This window comes from Pan troglodytes, chromosome 17 (genome assembly GCF_028858775.2).
Source record: "Pan troglodytes isolate AG18354 chromosome 17, NHGRI_mPanTro3-v2.0_pri, whole genome shotgun sequence".
Classification (NCBI taxonomy): Eukaryota; Metazoa; Chordata; class Mammalia; order Primates; family Hominidae; genus Pan; species Pan troglodytes.
Window position 1 is genome coordinate 68,277,643 of NC_072415.2, and position 27,690 is coordinate 68,305,332.

Here is a 27,690-nt window from a genome sequence, read left to right on the forward strand (position 1 = left end):
ACAGACTAGAGAATCTAGGACTGTGTCTCATTAAGAGAGTGAATGTATAACAAGATGATAGTTCAGTACTGTTGAGGTTGGTACTGGCATAACCAGTTCTTTATCTGGAGAGGGGGTTGGGGGAACAGCACAGACCTCTATCTTATATCATAATCAGTAATAAATCCCGGAATCTTCAAACACTTAAATGTAAACAAGCAATTCAACTTTTACAAGAAAATATAAGAACCTATTTTGTATAATCTTGGAGTGAGGGAGAATGGTTAAGCAAAATTTGATACGCACAGGCTATAAAAAGAGACACACTTTGAACATATATTTTATTTTTATTTGTTTATTTTTTGAGATGGTCTCACTCTGTCAGGCTGGAGTGCAGTGGCGCGGTCAGGGCTCACTGCAGCCTTGACCTCCCAGACTCAGGTGATTCTCCCACCTCAGCCTCCCATGTAGCTGAGACTACAGGCAAGACTCACTGTATTAGTTCTCATACTGCTAATAAAGACATACCTGAGACGGGGCAATTTAGAAAGGAAAGAGGTTTCACAGTTTCACGTGGCTGGGGAGGACTCACAATCACGGGTGAAGGTGAATGAGGAGCAAAGTCCCATCTTACATGGTGGCAGGCAACAGAGTGTATGCAGGGGAACTCCCCTTTATAACCATCAGATCACATGAGATGTATTCACTATCATGAGAACAGCATGGGAAAAACCTGCATCTGTGATTCAGTTACCTCCCACCGGGTCCCTCCCATGACACGTGGGGATTATTACAGTTCAAGGTGAGATTTGCATGGGGACACAGAGCTAAATCATATCAGCTACCATGCCTAGCTAATTTTTTGTGGAGACGAGGTTTCACCATATTGCTCAGGCTGGTCTAGAACTCCTGTTCTCAAGTGATCTGCCCACCTCAGCCTCCCAAAGTGCTGGGATTAACAGGCATGATCCACCATGCCTAGCCTGAATATATATTTTAATATATTTTTAAACTTTTCTGTGGCAAAAGATACGTGATTAAGTCATAGATCAAGAAGGGATATTTGAAACAGACATGGGGTTACTATCTATAACAAAAAACTTACAAATTGTTAAGAAAACCACAGAGGAAAAATGGACAAAGAATGTTAATATAGAATACACAGATAACAAATGCAGACAGCTGGCAAACCTATGAAAAATAGTTCATTTTTGCTAGGGAAATGCAGATTAAACAATGAGACGTTACTTTAAACCCATCAGATTGGTAAAAATAGAGAAAAATAACACTTTTTGATAGCAAGGCTGTAATAGAAGTGGTAAGTGGTATTATTTCTCATAATACTGATGGAAATGTGAATTATGGCCTTATTTGAAAAGCAGATGGGCAATGTATATTAAAATAAAAAACTATTATACCTTTCTTCTAAGCAACCTTTGTCCTCGGTTATTTGTCTTTTAGAAATAAAAATGTGTGCAAAGTCATATGTATAAGGATGTTTATTGTACCATTATAGTGGCAAAATACTGAAAATATGAAAACCCATCAGTTGAAAAACGGCCAATTTATGGACTGTTTGTACCATGTAATATTATGAGAGAACTAGAGCTGTATCAGAGTTGGCTGTGGAGGAATTTCTATGAGAACTTGATGAATGAGAAGCAATGTGTAGAAAAATGTATAATATCCAGTTGTAAAAGACGCATTCCTCCTGTGCCCATATGTGTAAATGTGTGAGTGTGGAGAACAAGATGAAAATGCTTATTCTGTATGTTAAGCAGGGAGTGGGGTGGAGGTTAATGTGGAATGGTGGGAGAGTGGGGTGGCAGGGATTTCCAAGTCACTCACCAGTGATGACTGTTAACCACATCCCCATTTTTTTCCTATGAAGGAAGCTGCAATGCTGTGGTTTGAGGTTAAACATGCTGGCTCCTTCTCTTAGGTCTTGATTTGGTTTTTGTTGTTGTTGTTTTTTAATTCTAGTCTGTTCTTGTTTTGCTGCGCTGATATCCTCTTAGATTTTATGAGCATATTAATTGTGAGTATTTAACATTCTTCTTTGGTTTATTCTGAGACCCCGTTTGCCTGCCCCTTTGGCATCATTGGCAGTTTTTGGTGGTCTACTGGTCTTCCTGTTTGTGCCTCCCGGTTGCCCCTTTTTCACTGGAATGTGCCAGGTTGAAGCAATATGTAGGGCCCGGTGGGATGGGCCAGGAGGTGGCCTTTCAGATGTGGCTCCTGCATGGCCCTGCTTGCTCTCTTGAGCTGCCTGCACTTCAGTCTTAGGACCACATTCCTGCTTTGGCCTACATGAAGTGCAAGGTAGCAGTGGGAAAAGCAGAGAGGAAATGAAGCTTCCTGGTAAATCACCTGATCGCTGCCCCAGGGTTAGTCACTCTAGCCCCCTTGGATCTCTTGACTCCATCTCTTGACTTGTTTCTTTTGAATTTCTGGCATCTGGAGAATACTTGTACAGCAGCAGTCCCCTGGTTTTGTTTTTCTTTCAACCCAAGCCCATCCCATATCTGTTCATGTGATGATACTGTGTCTTATTTTCCCAAGATTCTTATGACTGTGATATTTAGTCTGAATCAGAGAAAGAGAGAGATAGAAATGTACACTCAGAGGGCCACTTGGATGGAAACTTCTGTTGATCTCTCCAAGCCTTAGTGGGATCATCTGTAGAGCAGGGATAATAACAGCGCCTATCTGTTACTGTTAGGGTTACTGCAAAGATTAAAATAGGTGGTGCTCTTAAAAGACTTAGAACAGTGCTGTCATATAGTAAGGATTCCATAAACATTAGCTGCTCCGGTTTGTGTGTGTGTGTGTGTGTGTGTGTGTGTATGTGTGTGTTTTGTTGTTGTTGTTGTTTTAAACGGGATCATGCTGGAAATACTAGATTGCAACAGAGCTTTGGGGTTTTTTCTCTAATTAATAGATCTAGGATGTTTTCTGAGGCGTGTCATGTTTTTAAAACTCTGTGGTATTTCTGTTTCTTTCTTTCTTTCTTTCTTTTTTTTTTTTTTTTTTTGTTGTTGTTGTTGTTGAGACAGAGTCTCACTCTGTCACCCAGGCTGGAGTGCAGCGATGCCATCTCAGCTCACTGCAACCTCTGCCTCCCAGGTTCAAGTGATTCTCCTTCCTCAGCCTCCCGAGTAGCTGGGACTGTAGGCATGTACCACCATGCCTGGCTAATTTTTGTATTTTTAGTAGAGACAGGGTTTCACCATGTTGGCCAGGCTGGTCTTGAACTCCTGACCTCAAGTGATCCGTCTGCCTTGGCTTCCCAAAGTGCTAGGATTACAGGCGTGAGCCACCGTACCCAGCCTGGTGTTTCTTGATATATCTATGTGTGAGGGTTTCTGTAGTTAAGTTCCCATAGTTGAATTCCTGATTCAAAGGACAAGAACATTTACAATGTTCATAGACGTTGGGAAATTGCCTTCTGTAGTACTGCACTAGTTTCCACTGGCTGTAGTGGTTGATGAGAGTACCAGTTTTTCCCTAGTTCAGTATTAACCCATTTTATCAGTCTTTTCATCTTCGACATTATGGAAGGTAAAAACATCTCATTTTATGTCTTCAGTCAGTGATGCCAAGTATCTCTTCGTGTATGTATATTTCCATCTTTATCCAGTGCCAACTCACATCCTTCTGTCAATTTTTCCTTTGACCTATTAATTTTTCATTGATAAGAATTCTTTGTAAAATGGGCAGTTTAACTCCCCATCTGTCATATGTTTTTTCTCATTTGATTTATTGTATATCTTGTATAGCACCTTTTAATTTTAACATTGTGTTTTTAAGTGTCTTTTCTATGTTGACTTGGAAAGCTAACAACTACTTACAGCATAATTTCCTTCTGTTAAAAACAAGAAGGAATTTCCCCACTCTAATTGTGAAAATTATACATTTTTCTAAGTCTGAAAAAAAATAGAGGAAAAAACAGAAAAAACAACAGAAGAACATCACTCACTCTTAATATTTTGGCATTTTCCTTTTAGTTGTTTTTTTAGGAGAGAATGTATATTTATACTTCGCATCATAACATAGATATAGTCTATTTTGGTGATTTATTCCAATATGTAATATATAAGTTTCTGAATGTACAATATCCTATTTATCATATCTGTTAAGTTTGTTTCCAGTTTTTCATTTAAGAGAGAAAGGTACTGGGAATATCTTCGTGCAAAACAAGAATTGTTTTTTTTTTTTGTTTTTTTTTTTTTTAGTCAGATTCTGTTCCTATGATACCTCCCTGGAAATGGGATTCCTAAATTAAAGAATATTAGGATTTAAATACTTTTGGTATAGATTACCAATTTGCTTTCCTAAAGTGTGGTACTAGTTTATGTTGCAATCAGCACAAAGACTCACTGTGCTATTTATCATCAGAAGAGAAGAGAGCAGCCCTGAAGATTTGGGGGAGGAGTGTTCGTAGAGAGGCACGTGAAAGTGAGTTTGAGAGGTTTGAGAAGTAGCCAGGTCAGTGGGGCTGGGGAAGGGAGAGAGTTCATGGGGGAGGGCTGGAGATGAAGGTAAAGGAGCCATGGCTCTTTAGGGCTGTGTGGGTGCCGGGGAATTTGCATTTCCTGCTTAAGGTTGTAGTAAGTCAGCCTGGAGAGCTGCAAGAAAGGAGTGGCTTGGTGTGATTTATTGTAGCAAGTGAGAGTGACCCAGAGGCCAGTTAGGAGGCTGTTGCAGAGGCCTAAGTGAGAGAGGATGGTTTAAACACCAAAATGGTAACATTCAGAATGGAGAGGAGGAGATGGTGGGAGATTAAATTTGGGGATGGAGCCCTTAGGATCTGTTGATTGACTGGATGTGTAAGAGAGAAAGGGAAGAGCAGAACTGAGGAAATGTCCTCTTGAACTGGCTGGGGGCCACTGAGATGGGACAGATGCGCTGGGGAGCAGTGCAGAGGTGGAATCACTGCTCCTTTTAGGTCTAAGGCATCCCTTAGATCTCCAAGTGGAGGTGTGAAGATGGTGGTAGAGGAGAATGGAGCTCAAAAGAGGGGCCAGAGTCATTTCCATTTAGATGGTCTTTACAGCCTAAGGAACTGGCAGATTTCACTAAGGTTGAGGTCTTTCTTTCCTGTGAAAATGTGATCAGGATCCTAAGTAACAGGCCTAAAAATTAAACATTAGGAACAAGGTTTCATAAATTAGAAACTGTCTATAGCTGCCAGATTCTAAATGTTTTGAGGATATAAATATTGGGGTCTTTTCAAATGCTTTGAGCAGAAGAGGTACATCGTATTGTGTTTACTGAATGGCATTTAAAGATGCAGGAGACCTTCCCCCCTTCTTGATGAAACAATTTGCCTTTCAGATGTTTTGTTATAGTGAGTTGATTGTAGGACCTTATGAAGCATGTAAACCACACATTTGTAAGGCATTGGAAGAAAAAGCTAACGCGAGTTAGGAGGGATTTAAGACCATGTGAGGAAATTCAAGCCTATGTTGTTATCACCAAACCTTGCCTGTGTTATGTAAAGATTTTTGCCTGTGTCATGTTATCTTTGTTGTGTTCAATGTATTCCTCCCCCTCCAAGTGTCCTAGTTTCTCCTCTACTGTAGCTGGTTTTGAACAAAATAGAGAAACTTGGGTCTCCTCTACCCTCAGCATCTGAATTCTTCTCATTTGGTTACTCACTGTGTTAAAATAAGTGATATAGTACATTCTTAGCAGTTTGTTTATTTTTAATTTTATTTTTTATGGGGATAGGGTCTCGCTCTGTCACCCACGAGTGTGGTGCCATGGTGCGATTGCAGCTCACTGCAGCATTATAACTCTTGGGCTCAAGTGATCCTCCTGTCTTAGCCCCACGAGTAGCTGGTATTACAGGTCCATGCCACCATACCCAGCTAATCTTAGCAATTTTTAAATAACTTTTTTTTCTGACTGTAACAGATTTAGATATTGGAAAAGATAAAACATAAAGCATTGATCTACCTGTAGAGCCAAATAGCCACAGGGATATAAATTGGTTACCATTTAATTTTATTTCCATCTATATTTGGCTATATTTATATTTATGTATATGGAAATAGTTTATGAATTTGGAATCATACTATGATATTTTTTAGAATGATGCTTTTTAAACTATTTTATGGTAAGCATTTTATTAAAGCTCGTAATGTTATTTTTAAAAACGTATTTTTCGAAGGCTGCAGAGTATGGATAAATTCATGATGACTTTTTAGAGGAAAATATCAAGATGATCTCACTAACAAATCCTAAGATTAAAAACAAAAGCAAACAAAATACAAAAACTGAACCATCTTTGGAATACTATGAAATTCAGATTTTATGTTCTTAATAAAATCCTGTTTTGAATGAAATCAGTCTTCATGCTTTTCTTATTCCTTTTGGCTATGTTGCCTACAGTTGAATTAACTGTTTTTATATACTTCCTTTGCTTTGCATTGAAACAAGCTGATCCATTGTGACCCTTCGTGGTATTTCATAAAACCACACCCTAAAAGCCGCCCAGTCTTTTAAGTGTAGTCAACAGTATTGAGCAATTTTTTGGGTAATATTGTCGGAAGTGTTAGGTGCCAACCAACAATGGCTTATTGCTTACATTTAAGTGTAAGTAATATACAGTTAAAGGAATGTCATGACTTTTTAACTTCATTTTGAAATTTGAGTTTAGAAAAAATTCCAAGGGAAATGAGCAAGAATGAAAGCATCCTCTCCTACTGCCAGATTCTGGGAGACCCACCCCTGGTCTTCCCAGGTGTCTCTTCAGTGACCTTGTTGGTCGGTGAGGGCTGTGGAAAGTTCTAGGGAGGCTGCTCGTCCCTCCTCTCCTTTTGCTTATTGCATTCTGCCCAGATTATAAAACTGAAGTATCTGTCTTAAGATGCCAGCAGCTTTTTCTTCATCAAATCCAGACACATCGAATCCCCCACAACCAAGAATTACCCAGCCACAAAATGTCAGTAGTGCCCCGGTAAAAGAAAGCTGGTTTTAGACTTAGTCTCAGAACCTGGCCATCTTCCATGGATTATCCCGATATCTGCATCCTTGTCTCTTTTCACTATAGCCTGGTGATCATGGTGGCAGTTTTCATTTTGGGACACTGGTGAGGTTAGAATAGCTTCAGGCTTCCCTCAGTGAATAGTATTGTGGAGGCAGTGGTGGTAACATTGGGTTGGAGCTGGTGTGAGGGTTGAATCCACTCTGTAGCCTCTGTCCCTAGATCATGGCGCTGCTTTGATTGGGCCCTAATTTTCTCCTCTAGACAAAAGGAATTGAACTAAGACTTCCAGCATTCCCTCCAGGCTTAACATTTTTTCATTTGGTGCTGATGGTCACTGACTATTTTCCAGTTACATTTTAATGCAAGTTTGGCAGAAGCTGATTTCTCTGGGTTAGGGAAAATGACATAGGTGGCAGGGAGGTGGATGTACACCATTTGTTTGATCAGTTTGCCTAGAATGGAGGTGGCAGAATTGGAGTTGGAAAGATCAAATGTAGCCTTTTTTTCCCTTCCAGAATGAGGTTTTTCTATGCATTTTTTTGAGGCATGAGAACCTCATGGGACAAGGCAGAAGTGAGCATACTCAGGTGAAGTGTATGGTTATGGGGGAATGGTTATTAGAAATGTCAATTGTCTCCATTTTTTAGTATTAATTTTCAGAGGGAAACAATTGTGTAATTAGTGTTGTGATTGTTTGCCAGGGCGGTCGTAACAAAGTAGCACGGACTGGGTGGCTCAACTACCACAAATTTGTTTTCTCAGGGCTCTGGATGTCTGGAGCCTGCGATGAAGCAGGGTTGGCTTCTTCTGCGGCCTCTCTTCTTGACTTGCAGATGGCTCCTCTGGGTCTTCCCAGGTCATTTGTGTACCTGTCCGTGTCCTAATCTCCTGTTCGTATAAGGGCACAGTCATATTGGATTGGGACCCACCTACTAACCTCATTTTAACTTAATTACCTCTTTCAATACCCTCTCTCTAAATACAGTCACCATCTGAAGTATTAAAGACTTCAACTTAGGAATTTTGGGCAAATACAATTAAGCCCATCACAATCAGGTAACATTTGGTAGGACGTGTAGATGCTTTTTATCTTTAAGGGAATAGGCAAATCATTAAAAATAAATAAATAAAAACTTGTTCAACTTGTTTAGGTACATTTTCTTATAGTGTATTGTAGTTCTTATTTTTTTAACCTTCCAGCTAGTGTGTAAATTGGAAACATTGTAGCTTAATTTGATAGTTTTAGACATAATCAAAGATGATGGAAATCTTGTTCTTAAATTTAGTCTATTCAGCAACTTGTGTATCCTCAACTGCTGAAGACTAAAAACTTGAGATGTTCCTCTTGTTTTAAGAATTTGACTGAAAACGGGCTGGGCACGATGGCTCATGCCTGTAATCCCAGCACTTTGGGAGGCCGAGATGGGTGGATCACTTGAGGCCAGGAGTTCCAGACCAGCCTTGGCAACATGGCAAAACCCCAAAAATACAAAAATTAGTGGAGCGTGGTGGCTCACACCTGTGGTCCCAGCTATTCAGGAGGCTGAGGCACAAGAATTGCTTGAACCCCAGAGGCAGAGACTGTAGTGAGATCGTGCCACTGCACTCCAGCCTGGGTGACAGAGTGAGACCCTGTCTCAAAAAAAAAAAAAAGACTGAGAATGGTTGGCACTGTCCCCCTGTCTCCAGGAGGGTGAATGTTTCTAGCTGAACCCTGGTGCCCACTTGCTCCTCTAAGCCTTCAGCAGTCCTCCCAGCCTCAAGGGGTGATCCGTTCATCTTCCCCCCACCTCTGGAAATCCCAGCGTTTGAACGCTGGGGGGAACTGCAAGTCTAGTTTACAGGGTTTCTCAGCTGAGATGCCAGGAACACTTCACGAGTGAGCATGCCACCACATTTGAGTGCATATAGAAAGTTAGCTGTTTGCTACAACTGGGGACACTTCCTATTAGAGCCGCATCTGCTGGGGTGGAGGGCTGCATGGGTTGGAGAGTAGGGTGTGACTTCTTCCAGCAAGAGGAAAGAGAAGTAGCATAGTGCCCATCGCAGGCAGAGAGCACATGTTTGACTTGCTCTTGGAATTTCTGTAGAGTAAGGGTGGTCAGGTTGCCAGACTACCCCTCAAACGAGGACATGGTGCTGCTGGGTCCCAGGGTAGAGCTCCGCTGGCACCTTCAAGGCCCTGATTTACACCTAAGGGCACACAACTGGGATCTGAAAACTGGGATGCACAGTAGAGACTGCGGATTTACAGGGCGGGGCTGTCTCTCATCTGACTATTGATTCTTTTGGGGGCTGTAGTTTGTATCATAGTTATTTTTGTTCCTGCTTTTTTCCCCTCTTCAAGACAATAAGCTTTTGGAGGGCCAGGAAGTTGTGTTCCCATCTGCCGAGTGTGGGGCCTCGAGGGCCAGAACCTCAGAATGTAGAAGCTGAGTTAGTTTGTGGAAGGGTGAAGGGCTGACCTCTACTGTTGGAAATGCCAAAATCTCTGATCTGGCTTTAAATAAGCAAAACAGCCCCGCCAGACATAGAGTTATCCACAAAACCTCATGACCTCTGTTATTGCCCATCCTGTGTGGAAGCCCACTGAGAACTTCACTTGAAGATGCTGCAGGAACAACTGCAGGGAACCTGGAGATAAGGCCCCAGGTGATGATGTAAGCTAATTGCTGAGCTGGGTGGAGCTACTTAACCTTATGGTAGGAGGTGGAGCTTGACGCAACTCCCTTTTCCACCAACAAGCGTTTCTTTCTACCTGTCATTGAAGTGAATCATCAGTATAAGTAGCGAGCTGGGCGCATTCCTTCTCAGTTGTGTTAAAACTTGCTGGTATTCCCCCGGTATCAGCAGAGGTGTGTACGGGCACTGCTTTAAAACTGGGAAGGAGGAAGACGAGGCCAGGGAGCCGGAGGGTCACCAAGGTAGATTTCCAGCAGCGCTAGTCCAGCTGAACACTTTCCAGCCTTGTTTTTCAGCAGCTTTGAGGAAAAGTATAGGTAAGAACAAAGACACCACTGTATGTTTGCTATATGAATGCATAACATCTGTTCTTGGTGTGAGTTTGATGTTGGTTTAATACTGTTTTTATGTCAGCGGCATAGTTCTAGCATGTACCAAGATTTTCAATTTTAAATGCTTTTTGGTGTTCACAGTTAGCTATAATTGGTCAATTTTACCCTCCTTATGCATAAAAAGAATGATAGGCAAAGAATGAGCCTTGAAAAGAATTGGGATCAGAATTCTGATCCCCTGTTCTTTGCTTCTTAACTTTCTTGACTATTTAGAAAAATGTACAGCTTTTCTTCCAAAAACCAAAGCAATAATACTTTTATTTTTGAAAATAATGGAAAACAGAGACCGCTGAAGTTCTATGAATGAGGTTTTCTGTTTTAGAAATCACAGGTTGAGGAGGAAAGAATTGTGTTTTCCTTCCTGTTCTGTTTTGAGTCTCAGTATTTCTGACTTAGAAACCTCCTGGAGAAGAGGGAGATACCAGCTCTCCTTTGTTTCAAGTAAAATACCATCTTAGGTCATAAAATAGTTTGCTTGGAGAATAATTCATGGCTTATATCTGAATTTTTGGTTGGTAGGAACAGAAATCTTTCTCTTCCTCGGTATGAGTAATTTGGCTTACATGATTTAGACTAAATTTTATTATATTTTTTGTTTGAGAAAACAAAAGTCAAAGCCCAGAACATATTCAACTGAGTTTTTCCCTCAGGTTTTCTATCATTTTCCCACCCTTCCTACTCATACATGTGAATATGCTGAATGATTAACATGTGATTTTTGTTTCTTTACTGTCTCATTTCATGGTGATTCATAAACTGTTAGTTAACTGGTTATAGTGTATCCATATGTTGGCAAAGCTTGAAATAAATTTGAGTGCAGGCCACACCTTCGTATTAATGAGCCGGGTTACTTTCAGTAAAGTATTTCTGATGTCATTAAGTGTTAAGATGGCCGGAATTCTAAAGACAATAAAAATGTATCAACAATATGAAATATCAAAGCCTACAGTCAAATCTGAGTTATTCTTTAGTACTTATTTCATAGCTATTCTTTAATGTTTATTCTTTAATACTTATTTCACATTGAAAAGTACTTTACACATGTTTGAATGAGATATTGCCAGTGAAAGAAATAAAAGGAAGCAAATAACTCTACAAGGGAAGTGGGATTTTAAAGTATGTTTGTGCTGGCCCCAGGCTGGTGAGTGAGTTTCATTAGCAATGACCAGGAAGAGAAAGAATGCCACAGTGGTGGGTGCTGACCCTTTTTTTTTTTTTTTAAACCTTTTTAAATGTCTGTAAGGAATACAAGGTGAACTTTAATTCTTGTGGGAATCTAGTAAGATGGAAGTCAAGAAGAGAGGAAGAAATGCTTTTTATTTAGTTAAGAGGAAGTAAACATCTGTATTAGTTACAGATGTTATGCCTTAACCTTTTTCATTCCTATTGTTTTTATGAAAATTTGCCTTTTTAAATTAAATGAAGGTTTTCCGGAGTCCTGTATTGCAACTAAATGTTGATTTAAAACGACACATTTGGGACATTTTCTTGGCACTGTGGAATATAATGAAAAGATATAAAATGAAGGCAGGTATGAAATTATATGAATTCTGCTACTTGAGTGTAGAAGTTTTATTCCAAAGTGGTTTGTTTGGTGGATGTGGTGATGGTGGGGGTGCTCTATGTACTTATTAAGGCAAGTGATGGGACAGGAGCTTTTGTGGTCTTGATGGTTCTGTTGGGATGGGAGGGTTGTTTGGGATTTTTATGTTTCATTCCAGGCAATGTTTATTTTTTCAGCCTGTACTTCTTAGGGTTTTACCAAGTCAGTTTTCATGTGAAGCCATTTTCATATCGTTTCTTTCACCTTGATGGAAATCTTTTCCTTCTTATGTGCTTTGAGTTAAATATGATGTAGTGTGCTAGTAACATAGACGGGGCTTTCCTTTCTACAGGTGGGCTTGAAGTGAGCCTGCCACTTCGCTCACCTTGAATCACGGAGGTTTCAGAGGCCGTTGGCCTTCAGGGCAATGGCAGAAGCACGTGTTCTCTGCTGTTTTCTGAGTCTATCTTGACTGCGTTCCCAGTGGCCCAGAATTCCCCAAGGGTCACTCGACACACCCTCATCTACAGTAAATATTTGTGCTTCCTCTGTGCCTGGCCAGGTTTTCTCAGTACCCAGGAGCACAGATGGGCAGTGGGATGTGGGCAGGCGGTACCCAGATTCCCTCCCACAGGGGCCACAGGGAGGACTTGGGCGCTTCCTGCCAAGACCCCCCCTTGCCCTTCAGACTAAGTGGAAATAGAGATCCGGGAGTCCAGTGGACTCAGTGGAGTTTCATAGAATACGTGGAAAACGCACCGCTTTCAGTGATGTAAGCTGTCTTGTTCACTTCACGATTACTCATCTGGCCTGCAGCAGGCAAGAGGATCACATGCAATTATAAACAGCCTCCTCTGACTAAGGTCAGTGACTGGAAACCCTGTCACGTTATCAGAGGTCATTTGGTCATAGATTCTTGGGCAGAAGCCATTGAGAGTCCTGGGGGTGTGATCTTTGAGCCTTTGCCAGTGCTGGGGTTTGACTCCTTTTAGCTCAATTAACTGGGTCCAGGAGTTTATTTTGGCCGAGATCTGCCATGCTGAGTTGACAGGCTTGACACTGGAAGGAAGTCTCTAACTTCATTAGAGGAAATGGCGTGGCAGGCTTTAAGGCATTTTGATATACTCCACTTTTTCTCTCTTGCCCTGTTTTGTTGAGGTTTTCAGGGCCATAACTGTACCTGAGGTTAATCAGTGAGTGATCTATCTGAAAGGAATTTGTTCTCTTTGGGCACCGTCCTGTGTGGTATTATGTTTGTGTAACTATTTAGCTTAACTCATTGAAAAGGCTATTTAAGTCACTTGTCCTGTTCATTACTTGAAAACAAGTTGTCTTCTCTTTATTCTTTTAGTCAGTTACCAAATATTTCCTAAGTGTCTCTTGTGCTAGACATTGAGGGGCACTCCTTCTCCCTTTCACTTGTCTGTTTTTGTTGAGCTACATTTTTTCCTTAAGGCCGATTGTTCTTTTCCTGTTACTTTTGTTTTCACTTGATTTGTTTATTTATATTTAAATATGTACTTTAACAGTCTTGAAGCATTGGTCTGAATGAGGATGGTGATCAGATTGGGAAAATGCCCCTTAATTTTGGTTTAAAAAATTTATTTTCTTTAAATTATTTGTTTATTGATAGGGGCCACCCACTCCAGGTGAGTGGTTTCTCTGTGTGTATGGTAGAGGAATGCTGTGTGTCTGGAAAAAAAAGTAACTTAGCTTGAAATATTATGAAAGCTGAAGAGTACAAATGTCAGAGAGAAAGGGGTATTGAGGGGGAAGAGAATGAGAAGACAAGACACAGTCAGGGCCCTGTCACCCGTGTGGAACTGCAGGTCCCTGGAGAGATGATGCATTTATCCCTTTTTAGAGATATTGCCATTAAAAGTTGATCTTGAGCATGACACAGAACTGAAAGCTTTGATGACAAAGCCAGCATCTCAGTTTAGCAATAACCAGGTTAGGGAAAAAACCCCAGAAACTCAACAGTGAGATTCAGCTCAGCAATGTGGGCGGGGAACCCACTGTCCCGCCTTGGGCAGGGAGCAGCCCCAGCCGCTTCATCTGCCTGATCCTGGGTTTTATCCGCTTCACAATTAAATTTCCTTTTTGTTATGCTTGCGCACATCTATATTTGGCTTTGCTTCTAATTTTTTAAGAGAGGGGAGAAGTGTGGGCAAGGTAAAATACAGCTTGCAAGCTCCCAAATGGCAAATGCACCAGTTAGAGTCTAAGTGGCCTCCCAACCTTAAGGTGAAATTCATTTATTCAGCAAATATGTACCAAGCCCATCAGGGACCACTGCTCGAGATACCAGTGCAAATAGAAGAGGCCAAGGGCACATTATTAGGTCCAGAGCCAGTGGCCTGCACAGCCATCTGTGACCACCTACCTCTCTGCTTGCAGGGAACTTCAGCCTGGTGGAGGAGACCCATAATAGCCAAGTCAACTGATAATAGAATTAGTAGTAGTGTTGAGGGACATAAAGAAACCAGGGTAAGGCCATCACAATTACATGGGTGGATGATCTTTTATAAAACAGCACAGTTTTGTTTTCTTCTGCCATGGTATCTCCTAACATTTTCCAGTGTATCTACTTGCGGTTAATATGGAAGTTGCGGCTGACACTAGGTTAGTGGTTAAAAGAAAACAAGAAAACCAACTTTTAGAAATCTTTAAAAATATCATTATCATAGAAAGCTATAAACTCTTATGTATAGAAGGGTAAGTGGCCATTGATCTTGGAGCAGAATGAATGGATATTTCCTGGAAAAAAATATTTCCACTCATCAAAGATACTCAAGTCTCTTCTCGTCTAATCAATATTGGAAACTAGGAATATCCACGCCTATGGAATATCCTCAGAGAGAATTAATTATTCTGCCCTCTAAGAGGTATAGTAATTTAGACTTAGAAGTAAAGGCCTGAACTTGAGGCTGCACCATTGAAGGCAAAAGTGCCCTTTATCTCCCAGCTTTGTCATTTGCCAAATGCAATTGTGTTAAATTAAGTGACCTCCAATAGCAGAGCTCTATGTTTTCTCCCCTGACCCCCAAGTCAAAATTGATTATAGTAATCCACCAAACCAGGCCTGGCAAATGATGTTTTGCAACTATAGGATCAATACTGAGGGGGAGGGACGAATGTGAACGCATATGCAGAGCAACACAGTCATGAGACCGTTCTATTACTTCCTAAATTTCTTAAAGTTAGCACCACTGAGAATAAAGCTGTCTTTTCTGAGCTTCTCAAGTGAGCAGGGGCATGAGTTCCTGTGTTCTGCCTGGGGACAGGGAAGGCTTTGGGACCTACTGTGGTCTTAAGTCTGAGCAGTTGCTAATAGCCTCGGCTCACCAAGTGCTGGGCACTGTGCTAGAGGGTGTACAAACCTCTCATCTCATGAGGCCTCACTGCTACAGCTGACAGAGATGACATCCAGTTGTTTTTAGTTGCACATGGCAGAGCTAGAGAACAAACCAGGGTGTGTCAGACTCCAGAGCGCATGCCCTCTGTGATGCCGCTGTGTTACCCTAGATCAAATCAACCAAGGCGTCCGTTTAAAAAAAAAAAAAATCTGATCTTTGTCAAATATGCAATTGTTATATTTTTGTTAGAGTCTGCCTCTCCAGTGAGCGATATTAATTTCCTTCAAGCGGCTACTCACAGATTTCACAAAATCAGAAAGCTGCCTACCCTGCAGCCTGTATCTGCCTCCACGTCCCCACATCAGTCCTCCTTGCTGTGCTTCTTGTCTCTTTAGTTTTTATCATCTTCTAACACTGTGAACTTTAGTAATTTATTCTGGATTGTTTGCTACCTGTCTCCCCTTGGTAAAATGTAGGCTCCACAGAGGTAGGGCGTTTTGTCTGTTTTCTTCCCTGGCATATCTCAGGTGCCTAAAACAACCATGCCAGACATGTAGTGGTGCCAGTGACAACTTGTTGAATGAAGAAATGGGAGAAAAAAGCAGACCCCGGAGACTTAGGAGGGTCTGTGTAAGGGAGTCTCCAGGCAGTATTCCTGGGGGTGTCCTGAAGGACCTCCTGATCATGATTTTGGTCAGTGTGGAGGCTCTGGTTTCTTCTGAGCTGTCAGTATTTGGAGGTGAGTTGTCTGCAGGTCACCTCATCCCACCTTTACACATTAGTCAAATGGAATTCGCTGGGTGGTTCTTAGGACTGTGCGGTCAGTCTAATTACCAGACGTCCCTGCATGCTCTGTCTAAGGGCTGGAGTCTGCTTTCCTTGCTTCTCTTCTAGAAAGAGGTCTGTCCACAAGGGATTAGCCTCGCGAAGTTCCTACTGTTGTTCATTGACCCAGTGAGTGTTTTACCCACTGTGGGTTTTTCCTACCTAATTACCCCTCTGGTTTTCAGTGTTCAACATGCTGCAGTTACATGTTCTGCTGTGGTTTTACTTAGCTTAATCCTTTATTAATTGCCTCTTGTTCAAACTCCCTAAGAGCAGATTATCCTTCTCTTTCAGCTTCTGCTCCATTGCTATTGAACTTTTTTTCAGTCGTGACATCAAAAAAATAACCAAGTGTGAGTCTGATAATAGCAAGTAAGGCTATTTTATTTCTATCCAATTTACCCCAAATTTGAGCAGTATTACACCTTAAAATAATAGAGCTGGCTCTTGCCCAGCATGTGAAAAGTGTATGCTTCATGATGGACAGATATTTTCCAGTATCTACTTACCATAAATCTCAAGATTTACCCTACCCCACTCCAGCCATTACCCCCATTTCCCATTTGCCTAACCTACCCTAGGGCCATGTCAGTGCCCTGTAAAGCAATCTTTGTTGCAGACCCACTGTGTGACTGGAATGTGATGCACACAAGTGACCAACGCATGGCCCTGTTCGCAAGGAGCTTCCAGACCAATAGCAGAAATGGACACATAAGTAAACAACTGCGCTACTGATAGGCTTCTGCCAACAGGAGTGGAGCTTGAGGGCCAGGAAGCCTTCCCAGAGGCACTAGAGCTTGTTTTAACGTTATGTGCATGCCAGGTGGGGGCAGGACATTTCTAGCAGAGGAGAAAGCATGCTGTGCTCTGAGAACTAAAAGTCATAGTCACTCCACTTGGCGACATGTATAAGGCACATGGAATAGGGCCAGAGCTGGGCAGACCGTGCGTGCCACAATAGTTCGTTGTAGGTTACAAAGAACCAGTGCAGAGTGGGTGAGGCATAGGCTATTTGATTAATAATTTGGCTGCATTGACAAGATACGGAAAAGGCGAGGTTGGGACTTTCCGTGAATTTTATCCTCAAGGTGCTTAATCAGTGAGGTTGGGATGGCCGGAGGGGGCCCTCATTTGCTTGCCTGGTGCTCAAGCCTGAGGTCCTGGCGCTCAAGCCTGAGGTCCTGGCCTTTAATAGTCAGGGAGGTCTGTGTGGAGGCAGGGTGTGAGCCCCCTCCAAGGAAAGCTGCAGTGTGAAAAGAGGCCCAGGATGAGCGCTGGGGAGTGTCCACGTACAACTTGATATTCCTAAGGTCTCAGTTCTTTATGGGAGAGCCCATGCACTCTTCCACACTTGGAATTCTTTGCAAAGTGAGTGGTATTTGAGCTTCTTTAGAGTCTTGCTACTCCCACCAGCTCTACTGGCATCACCGGGAAGCTTGTTAGAAATGCAGGTTCTTGGGGCGCAGCTCACACCTACCCAATCAGACTACATTTTAACCAGATCCCAGGCAATCCCTGTGCACGTGAAGTGCTAGAACACTGCTCTGCGGTAAAACGACTTTGCTAACCATGGAAGAGGGTGATTTTTTTCCGTTTTCCTTTGGTGTTTTTTATAGGACCTATTTACCTTTTAGAATTTTTTCAGAATTATGGACTGCAGAATATATACAGTGTCAATGTCATTAGCAATTCATTAGTGATATTTGGCTAGAATACATAGTTGTCTCCACACAAATGCCATTTCTTACACTGAGATGGCACATGTCTGGTTAGGGCTTGGGCTCATTTGTAAGGAGCCACGCTGCAGGCAGGCATGCTCCCGGGACATTAGTTGCTCAGGTTTCAAACTGCTGCCCCAGCATAGCAGATGGCACGGTGACAAAGTCCCTGTGCACCCTCACATTGCCTGCGGTGATCTGTCACACATTTTGTCCCCTAATAACCTAGCTGGGGGGGGAACTCATGTCTCTGTTTGTGCTAATGCTCGCTGTATCCCCAAGTGGCAGTACTTAATATAATTGTCATTGCTCTTTAATATTATCTCATTCCACATCAGCTGCACAAAAATTTGAGGTTAATTACAATGAATGTTTTCTCAATCCTTGTTATTGAGAGCTGTTTAATAGTTTATTTGGTATGTGAAGATTCATATCTAGATTGAGGCTTATACAACTTCATTTAAAGACAGCTTTTTCGGCTGGGCACGGTGGCTCATGCCTGTAAGCCCAACACTTTGGGAGGCCGAGTCGGGCGGATCAGAAGGTCAGGAGATCAAGACTATCCTGGCCAATATGGTGAAACCCCGTCTCTACTAAAAATACAAAAATTAGCTGGGCATGGTGGCGGGCACCTGTAGTCCCAGCTACTCGGAGGCTGAGGCAAGAGAATCGCTTGAACCCAGGAGGCGGAGGTTGCAGTGAGCCGAGATCGTGCCACTGCATTCCAGCCTGGGCGACAGAGTGAGACTCTGTCTCAAAAAAACGAAACAAAGAAACGAAAAAGGAAAGCTTTTTCAGGTTGGAAAAATATCAACAGCAGACATGAAAAAGCATGAAAAATGACACTAAGAATGTAAGCAACTGGAAACAAAAATTATAATGGTGCATAGTGAGCTGAAGATCTATATTTAAATGTGAACTCCCCTTTCAGTTTATAAGTGATTACTAACAGCCTTATCAGGGTTTCTGGAATTAAATGTTTTATTATTTCCTCCCAAAGCTAGTCCTCAAACATTAGTATTTCTTGTGTTCTTTTGATTTGAATATTTGTTTTTAACACACAAGGATATCAACTCTATAAGTCAGTTAATATGTTCATGCTTTTAGTTAATCGAAAGTGGCTTATGATTTCAGTTTTTGGTATCAGGTAATGTTGCAGAAGTGAGGTTCACAGTGAAGCTTCTTTTTTTTTTTTTTTTTTAATCATTTTGTTGTTTCTTTGAGTGTATGTGAGCTTATAACTCAAGACACTATGTGAAATGACCCTGTGTTTCCTACATTATAGAAAAGAGGAAAATGAAGCAAGTTCAAGAAAATTAGATTTATGTGGAAAATAAATTCTGCATCTAGTTATTCATTATCAGGTATGAGATTACAGGCATGAGCCACTGTGCCTGGTGACCTCATTTGAACTCGATTACCTCTGTGAAGACCCTGTTTCCGAAGAAGGTCAACATTCTGAGGTGCCATTGTCAGGTATGAGGTAAACACACTGAGAATATCACATTTTGGCAACTCAGACAAGACTATTTTCCAAACATGTAACCCTGGGAAGAAGGTAACCTATCATAGTGTGTGTTAAGAAGTCAAGCAACCAAGAAATGTTAATTGAAGGCCCGTTTTGTACAAGGTTGCATGGAAAAGACACACTAGCGTAAGACATGGACAGTGGCCCTGAGTGACGTGCAGCCGGTTTAGGCGAATTAAGATTTACATACTTGAAAAGGGACAAACAAGTCTGGACGTGGTGACTCATACCTGTAATTCCAACGCTGTGGGAGGTGGAGGCAGGAGGATCCCTTGAGGCCAGGAGTTCTCAACCAGCCTGGGCAACATGGAAAAACCCCTGTCTCTACAAAAATTAAAAAAAAAATTAGCCATGTGTGGCAGCATGCCCATAGTCCCAGCTACTCACAGGGGCTGAGGTGGGAGAATTGCTTGAGCTCAGGAGATCCAGGCTGCAGAGATTGTGCCACTGCAGCCTGGGTGGCAAAGCGAGACCCTATCTCAAAAAAAAAAAAAAAAAAAAAAAAAGAACAGAAAAGGAACAAACAACAGACACACGATTCCATGGAAAAGGGAGTGGTCTAAGTATTCAGACTGTAGGAATTCAGAGAGTGGAGAGGCTGGTTATTATGGGGGTGCTTCATCCTGGGGAGTTGAGGGAAAGGAGGTGCTGGCTGCCTGGAGCCTGGAAGAATCAAAGATTTCCAAGGCCATGGGGGGAAAGCATGAAGGATGAGTGAATAGACACCAGGGCTGAGCACCCTGAAAACTGTGAAGATACTAGATTGACCTGTTTGGAAAACCAAACAGATGTGGCTGTTATTGACAAGTGGTTTTGTTTTTGTTTTGAGACAGAGTCTCGCTCGGTCGCCCAGGCTGGAGTGCTGTGACTTGATCTTGGCTCCCTGCAACCTCCGCCTCCAAGGTTCAAGCAGTTCTCCTACCCCAGCCTCCCAAGTAGCTGGGATTACAGGCATGAGCCACCATGCCCGGCTAATTTTTTGTATTTTTAGTTGAGATGGGGCTTCACCATGTTGGCCAGGCTGGTCTCAAACTCCTGAGCTCAGATGATCCACTTGCCTTGGCCTCCCAAGGTGCTGGGATCACAGGCATGAGCCACTGTGCCTGGCCAACAAGTGGTTTAAATTGGATTCTCCATTTCCCACCTAATAGAAAGTCGGAAGCATAGGGCAAAAGTAAAGGAAGGACCCTGTGTTCTGCTGGTTAAATATAACAGAGGTCTGACTCCATGGCTATTATAGGAGAGGTGCATTTTGTTCTATGTAAATTATCTTAATGTGTCCCCTGTGCCTTTACCCCATGATTATTTAGCACTTTTTTCTCCAGGGTCCCAGGGACAGGGAGAAACATACGCCCATAAAACAGTGTCATCTAGAGGCAAAAACTTGTAATGCTCAAGCATGTGCTCTGACGAGGTGGGGCAGGGTGTGTAGGAACAACACTCTACTAATTATTACAGAGCTTGCTCTGCACTCTCTGTAGAAGTCCTTCAATATCTACTCTAACATACACAGTAACTTGATGAGTTCATGTCCTTTGTAGGGACATGGATGAAATTGGAAATCATCATTCTCAGTAAACTATCGCAAGAACAAAAAACCAAACACCGCATATTCTCACTCATAGGTGGGAATTGAACAGTGAGATCACATGGACACAGGAAGGGGAACATCACACTCTGGGGACTGTGTTGGGGTGGGGGGAGGGGGGAGGGATAGCATTGGGAGATATACCTAATGCTAGATGACGAGTTAGTGGGTGCAGTGCACCAGCATGGCACATGTATACATATGTAACTAAACTGCACAATGTGCACATGTACCCTAAAACTTAAAGTATAATAAAAATTAAAAAAAAAAGAGAGGATTTTAAAAAATCAAAATGCCCTCAGATTTGTATTGGATTTAACCAGGCTGAGATCCCTGAGATCCAAATATAATAATGTGTCCTTTTTGGATGAATCAGACACAAGGAAAAATCTCCAGTGTGTGTCCAGCTTTAGAGGTGTAGTAATGGATTCCACAGTTCATGCTGGTGGGCCAGCCAAGACTTTTAATGCTGATGTGGGCTTCATTCTTTCTATAAACTCCCTTTCTTCTTGATAGTGCATGGGCCCAGGGGTTCCAAACATGGGTACCTGCCGTAATTGATCTGTGTAACTGGAGAAAATACACATCCTATGGCACCCTTGTGTCGGGATATAGGGGGCATCACCGTAATGTGGCCCTTTTTCTGTTGATTATAGTTTTTTCTTTCTGTGATCACACAATTGTTTTATCCTCGCTTAAAAAATTTCAAGAAGTGCAGCACTCAGAATAACAGAAAAGTCAGGTGTCTGGTGGTTTGTTTGCACATTTAATAGACTTGAAGATAAACTCTCTAAACATTTATTTTGCAAGTTGTTTTTCTGAGAGTTGAGGGGAAACTTTTGCCCTTTGGTCTCCCTGAGGAATTCTAGGATTTCACAGGTAGGCGTGTGTTTTGGACTGCAGGCTGAACGTGGTTGGCAGGGTGGCATGAGGAGGGCACATATTTTAATCGTTCTTAGGGCAGATCCACGAACCTTTACCTGCCATTTCTAAGTCCAAAAAGCCCTGAAAACCAAAGACATCTTTATAGGTTTGTAGGAAATTGATTTGAGAGCAAAACCTGATGTGAACAGATTTGAGATCATTCTAGGCATCTTGTATAACACTTCATTCAATTCTTTGTGCCTCTTGCTGCACAGATATTAACATTCACTTATGGGCCCTGCCCCATCCCCTACTGGGGATGCTATGCAATAATCAGAATAATCAAAATAATAATAATAATAATAATTGGAATAATCACTGAGTCATTGTATTAGTCCGTTTTCACGCTGCTGGTAAAGACATACCCAAGACTGGGTCATTTATAAAGAAAAAGAGGTTTAATGTACTCAGTTCCACATGGCCGGGGAGGCCTCACAATCATGGTAGAAGGCAAAAGGCACATCTTACATGGCGGCAGACAAGAGAGAAATGAAAGCCACGGGAAAGGGGAAACCCTGTATAAAATCATCAGATCTCTTGAGACTTATTCACTATCACAAGAATGGGGAAAATTGTCCCCATTATTCAATTATCTCCCACTGGGTCCCTCCCACAACATGTGGGAATTATAGGAGCTACAATTTAAGATGACGTTGGGTGGGAACACAGCCAAACCATATCAGTTATCTTTCTAAAGTGAGACAAAAAGTCAGAATTCTGTAACACATTTTTTCCCAAGGGTTTCCAAAAAAGGTTGGCTTTAATGGAGTATTAGTTTGCTAGGCCTGCCATGACAAAGCACTATGAACTAGGTGGCTAACAACAGAAATTTATTTTCTATCGGTGTTGGAGTCCAGAAGTCTGAAATTAAGAGTCAGCAGGATTCTGCTGTCTCTGAGCCCTATGGGAATATCCTTTCTGGCTCTTCTAGTTTGTGATGTTTGCCAGCAGCGTTCTGTGTTCCTTGGCCTGTAAATGACAATCTTCTCGTTGTATCTTCACATCGTCTTTTCTCTGTGCCTGTTTGTTTCTGTGTCTACCTTTCCCCTGTTCATAAGAACACCAGTCATATTGGATCAGGGCTCAACCTAATGACCTCATTTCTTTCCTTTTCTTTCTTTCTTTCTTTCTTTCTTTCTTTCTTTCTTTTCTTTTCTTTTCTTTCTTTCTCTCTCTCTTTCTTTCTTTTTCTCTTTCTTTCTTTCCTTCCTTCCCCCCTTCCTGCCTCCCTCCCTCCCTTCCTTCCTTCTTTCTTTTAAAAATATTTTTCTTTTTTTTCCCTTCCTTCCTCCCTCCCTTCCCCCCTTCTCCTTCCCCCCTTCTCCTTCCCCCCTTCTCCTTCCCCCCTTCTCCTTCCCCCCTTCTCCTTCCCCCCTTCTCCTTCCCCTTCCTCCCTTTCCCCCTTCCTCCCTCCTTCTCTCCCTCCCTCCCTCCTTCCCTCCCTCAGGGTCTTGTTCTGTCATCTAGGCTGGAGTACAGTGGCATGATCATGGCTCACTGCAGCCTCAGCCTCCCTGGCCTAAGCAATCCTTTCACCTCAGCCTCTTGAGTAGCTGGGACCATAGGTGTTTGCCACCATGCCTGGCTAAGTTTAAAAAAAAAAAATCATAGAGATAGGGTCTCACTATGTTGCTCAGGCTAGCTTTGAACTCCTGAGCTCAAGGGATCCTCCTATCTCAGCCTCCCAAAGGGGCGAGATTACAGGCATGAGCCACTGTGCCTGGTGACCTCATTTGAACTTGATTACCTCTGTGAAAACCCTGTTTCCAGAGAAGGTCACATTCTGAAATACTGGGGGAACATAGTTCCCCATCTTATAAGATAGAGAATGGGTCAAGACGAGCTGCTCCATTCTTTGTTTGTGTTTAGGCCAGTGCCAAGTTCAAGATCTTTGCCTCAGGGCTTTCCTGGTACCCCTGGGAATGTGTATCAGCAGCAGCTGTGTCACTGAATGGGTGTCACCTGGGGGGCTACCTGTTCAGACATTAGAAGCTGCCACATCCCCTGTTAACTCCATGTGAGGGAGGAATCTCTTCCCTCCGACAATTTTGCCTGTGAGAATCAAGTCAGATTTTGCAGTGAGAACTGAGCTGAGTGTAGAATAAGTTCCCGAGATACTTCTGGCACCGTTGTTACTCTCCCACCGAGAAGCCCAGAATGTTCCCAGGTGTGTTCAAAGATTGTACAGGAAGGGCTTAGGACGGTGCTTGGCTCATATAAACACTCAGTGGCAAAGAGGTTGATGCTTAAGTACACAGGAAGTGTTTACCAGTACACATAATTGTACACCAGTGAGCTCCACCATGCAATTTACCGTCTGTCCGGTACATTGACCCTGTGAGGCCCACTCTCGGTGTGGCACTGCTAACAGGTTTTATTGTTGCTTACTCATTTGAAAAGTGTCTCCCTTGGCTAGACCTTTGTCCTGAGCACTGGACACACATAGGTGCTCAGCAGCATCCGTCTCTGCAATGCAAAAGGGATACCGTGTGCCTCTGCATGTCAGCTCTAGTCCTGGCATCCCAGGAGCATACGGTGACAGTGGAAGTGAAGTGCAAGCCGAGTCCTGGGAACCAATGTCTGCCAGAATTAATTAAAAGTAAGCATCTTTTTTTCCCTGGTTAGTTAATCCAGGATGAATTCCCTGAGTAGTTCCTGCCGTTAGAACTTGCTCTCTTTTTCAGTTAGACACAGCTCGGTGTTGCCTCCACTTTGACATCACGTTCATAGTTTCTGTGCTTGGCCAGAACTGTCTTCAGTCGCAAGGACATGGGTGAGGCTGGTCAAGGAATTGCCTTTCAGGGTTCCAAGGGAATAATTAGTTCAGAAGTCTGTCCCCATACTTGTTTTGCAGTGCAATCTGTGTCTCTGTGGGTGTTTTTTTTTAAGGCTGTGTACTTTATAAACTGGAGTTAGAAGGAGCCAATTTATTATAAAAAGAATAAAATATAATTAAACAATTAAAAGTATGTCTTTATAGCCGGGTGTGGTGGCTCACATCTGTAATCCCAGCTACTTGGGAGGCTGAGGCAGGAGAATCGCTTGAACCTGGGAGGCGGAGGCTGCAGTGAACCGAGATTGTGCCGCTGCACTCCAGCCTGGGCGAGAGAGTGAGACTCCATCTCAAAAATAAATAAAAATTAAAATTAAAATAAACATATGTCTTTGGCCAAGTGTAGTGGCTCACACCTGTAATCCCAGCAGTTTGGGAGGCAGAGGCAGGAAGATCGCCTGAGGCTAGGAGTTTGAGACCAACCTGGGCAACATAGTAACCTCGTCTCTACAAAAAATTTTTAAAAATTAGCCAGGCATGGTGGTGTGTGTCTGTAGTCCCAGCTACTCAGGAGGCTGAGGTGGGAGGATCGCTTGAGCCCAGGAGGTTGAGGCTGCAGTAAGCCATGATCTTGCCACTGCACTCCAGCCTGGGTGACAGAGCGAGACCCTGTCTCAAAAAAAAAGAAAAAAAAATTTTATGAAGTACTGGTTGGGTTAACGTTTCTTCTTCTAACCATGAGGGAAGTAGGTGGGCTGTTCTGGTCACTCAGTGTCGTCCCAGACTCACTCATGAGAGGAAGTATTCACTGACTGCAGTGATCTTGTCTTGGAATTTTTTTCTTTGCCTCCTGGTCTCACAGCCATTCCTTTTCTTTTACACATCCATGAAAGGAAGACTCTAAGATCTTCCTTGCCCAGGTTGTTGTAGGGATGAGCGATGATGTCTCTGAGGCACCAGGCACGGTGCTGGCACCCAGAAGCTGCTTAATGATCCTGGAAGTTATGACCATTGCTCATAGTTTTTCCTACGTTTCAGATCATCCTTAAATAATCGTCATTGGCCGGGCACTGCGGCTCACGCCTGTAATCCCAGCACTTTGGGAGGCCAAGGTGGTTGGATCACCTGAGGTCGGGAGTTCAAGACTAGCCCGACCAACATGGAGAAACCCCATCTCTACTAAAAATACAATATTAGCCCGGCATGGTGGCTCATGACTGTAATCCCAGCTACTCGGGAGGCCGAGGCAGGAGAATAGCTTGAACCTGGGAGGCAGAGGCTGCGGTGAGCCAAGATCATGCCATTGCACTCCAACCTGGACACCAATAGCGAAACTCCATCTCAAATAATAATAATAATAATAATAATAATAACAACAACAATAATAATTGTCATTTATCAGCTTCTTCGAGCTCTTAATATATATATCGCCACCTTTCACAAAGGCAAAATCTGCATTAGAAACACTATTGTCTGAGTTTGGTTCCTCTGGAGGAGGGTTAGACAGCCTCTTTGTGGGCAGGGTCTGTGTCTGTTTACCTCTATTCCCCGCCCCCCACTTTGGTGCCCACCACAGTCCCTTGTGTATGGTGGATGCTCCTTGACTATCTGAGGAATAAAATCAATTGTGAAACAGTTTCCAAAAAGGGAACAGTTTTTGTTTCCCCATTTCCTTATAGCCTTATGAGTTGCTATCTCTCTTGGCTCTATTATTAATAACATAAAAGAAAGAGCTGTTTTCTTAACCTCTGGTAGTTGCACATATATGGGGAAAAGGCATAAGAAAATATGCTGGCAATAAAGACAAGTCACAGATTGTCATTTTCTTTGGTGACTGAAGGGATATTTCAGTAATTTATAGGTGAAATTTTCCTTTTTGTGACTTCCACTGAACAACATTTTTACTACCAAAAGATAAGGGAACAAAATTTTTTAACAAACTATTTAAGCTTAAATATTTAAACATTTTTATTACTCACCACATATTAATAAAATATTTTTATTAGCACATATTTTATTAGTCAACACATGTATACACAGCTCTGATGATCTCTATATAGATGCCTATATAAATAGCTATATAGATATCATCAGAGCTGTGTATATATGTGTTAGAGATAGATGCACATACAGTTGCCCCCTGGCTCCCAGGGGTCTCTGTGACCCAAGGTTGGGACCCTCAAGTGACTAGTTATGGATGGCAAGGGGGGCTGCAAGGCCAGAGTTGGTCCTGGCTAGAGATTTCAAGACTCGAGTGGCTGGGAAGGTTTTAGAATGCAGGTAAACCACTAGTTGCTCCAAACAATAAAACCATCATAATGGAAGTATCCAAAAGTGTGTTCTTCGGCAGCTTCAGAGACTATGCCTAAGCAATAAAGTTTTAATGTCTTTTTTAGCTGCTTAGGTGAAGAATGCATTTGACTGTAATCTAACCCATTAATCTCTTATATTTGCTGGAAAATTGTACATATTTAAGAGTAGTGGCTCATTGCCAGTATTGGTGATGAGTGATATATTTTAAAGTATGCTTCATACCTTTCAGTAAATCTTGGACTGAAAGATATGTACGTTTTGTTTTCAAAATTTTTCAGTAGTCATCTATTTAAGTCAATTTTCTGGGCAAACAAAATATTTGAAGCCCTTTAGGGTTTGTTATTGAGATGTAGGCTGGCCATGAAATTACAGGGTTCAGTACCTCATTGAAGTGTATATGTAACTATTATTAGTTTTTTGATAACTTTTTTATACTCATAAAAGTAGTACTTGCTTACAGTAGAAACTTAATAAAAACCATAAATGAAAAAATAAACCATTTGTAAACATCATATAGAGAGAATGACTATTAACATTTTAGCCTAACATGATTTTAGTGGTTTATAATATTCTAGTATATGATTATACCATAATTTATGTAATTGCTTCCCAATTATTGGACTGGAAGTTTGCTTCTAATTTTTTCTTATTATATATGATGCTGTAATGAGTATCTTTTACCAGTAAATATTTACCTGCCTCTCTGATTACTTCTTTGGGATTAATCCTTAGAAATAAATTTGATGAATCAAAGGGCATCAACCCTTTGAATGCTTCTGATACTTCTGCCATGTTGTTTCCCAGAAAAGATATAATAATTATTCCTTCCAGTAGTAGAGTATTAAATGTCTGCCTCTCTTTAGAAAGTATTACCTTTTTTCAATCTTTGACAATTTGTTAGATAAAAACTTCAGTTTCAATATTATTGCATGTATTCATGGATATTTTTCTTCTCACACATTCTAGATTTTTTCTATATTGTTTATAAATGTTTTATAAGTGTTATTACTTTATTGAGGATATAAATTATTATGTAACACTTGATGGTAACAGTAAAAGTGGAAAAGAATGA

At 41.9% G+C, this 27,690-nt stretch overlaps 1 protein-coding gene across 14 annotated transcripts in view; it reads left to right on the forward strand.

The window, feature by feature from the left end:
- Nucleotides 1-27,690, forward strand: part of NEDD4L (NEDD4 like E3 ubiquitin protein ligase) — a 363,613-nt gene that overhangs the window by 173,860 nt on the left and 162,063 nt on the right. Inside the window, exon 1 of one of the 14 annotated variants that reach the window (XM_063795751.1) lies at nt 9,407-9,972. The exons of 12 other annotated variants lie outside the window; for them this stretch is intronic. The gene's annotated coding sequence lies outside the window, so the exon portion shown is untranslated. Of the gene's footprint in view, nt 1-9,406; nt 9,973-27,690 lie in introns of those variants that run through there. One more of the 14 variants, XM_063795755.1, reaches the window with a different exon arrangement.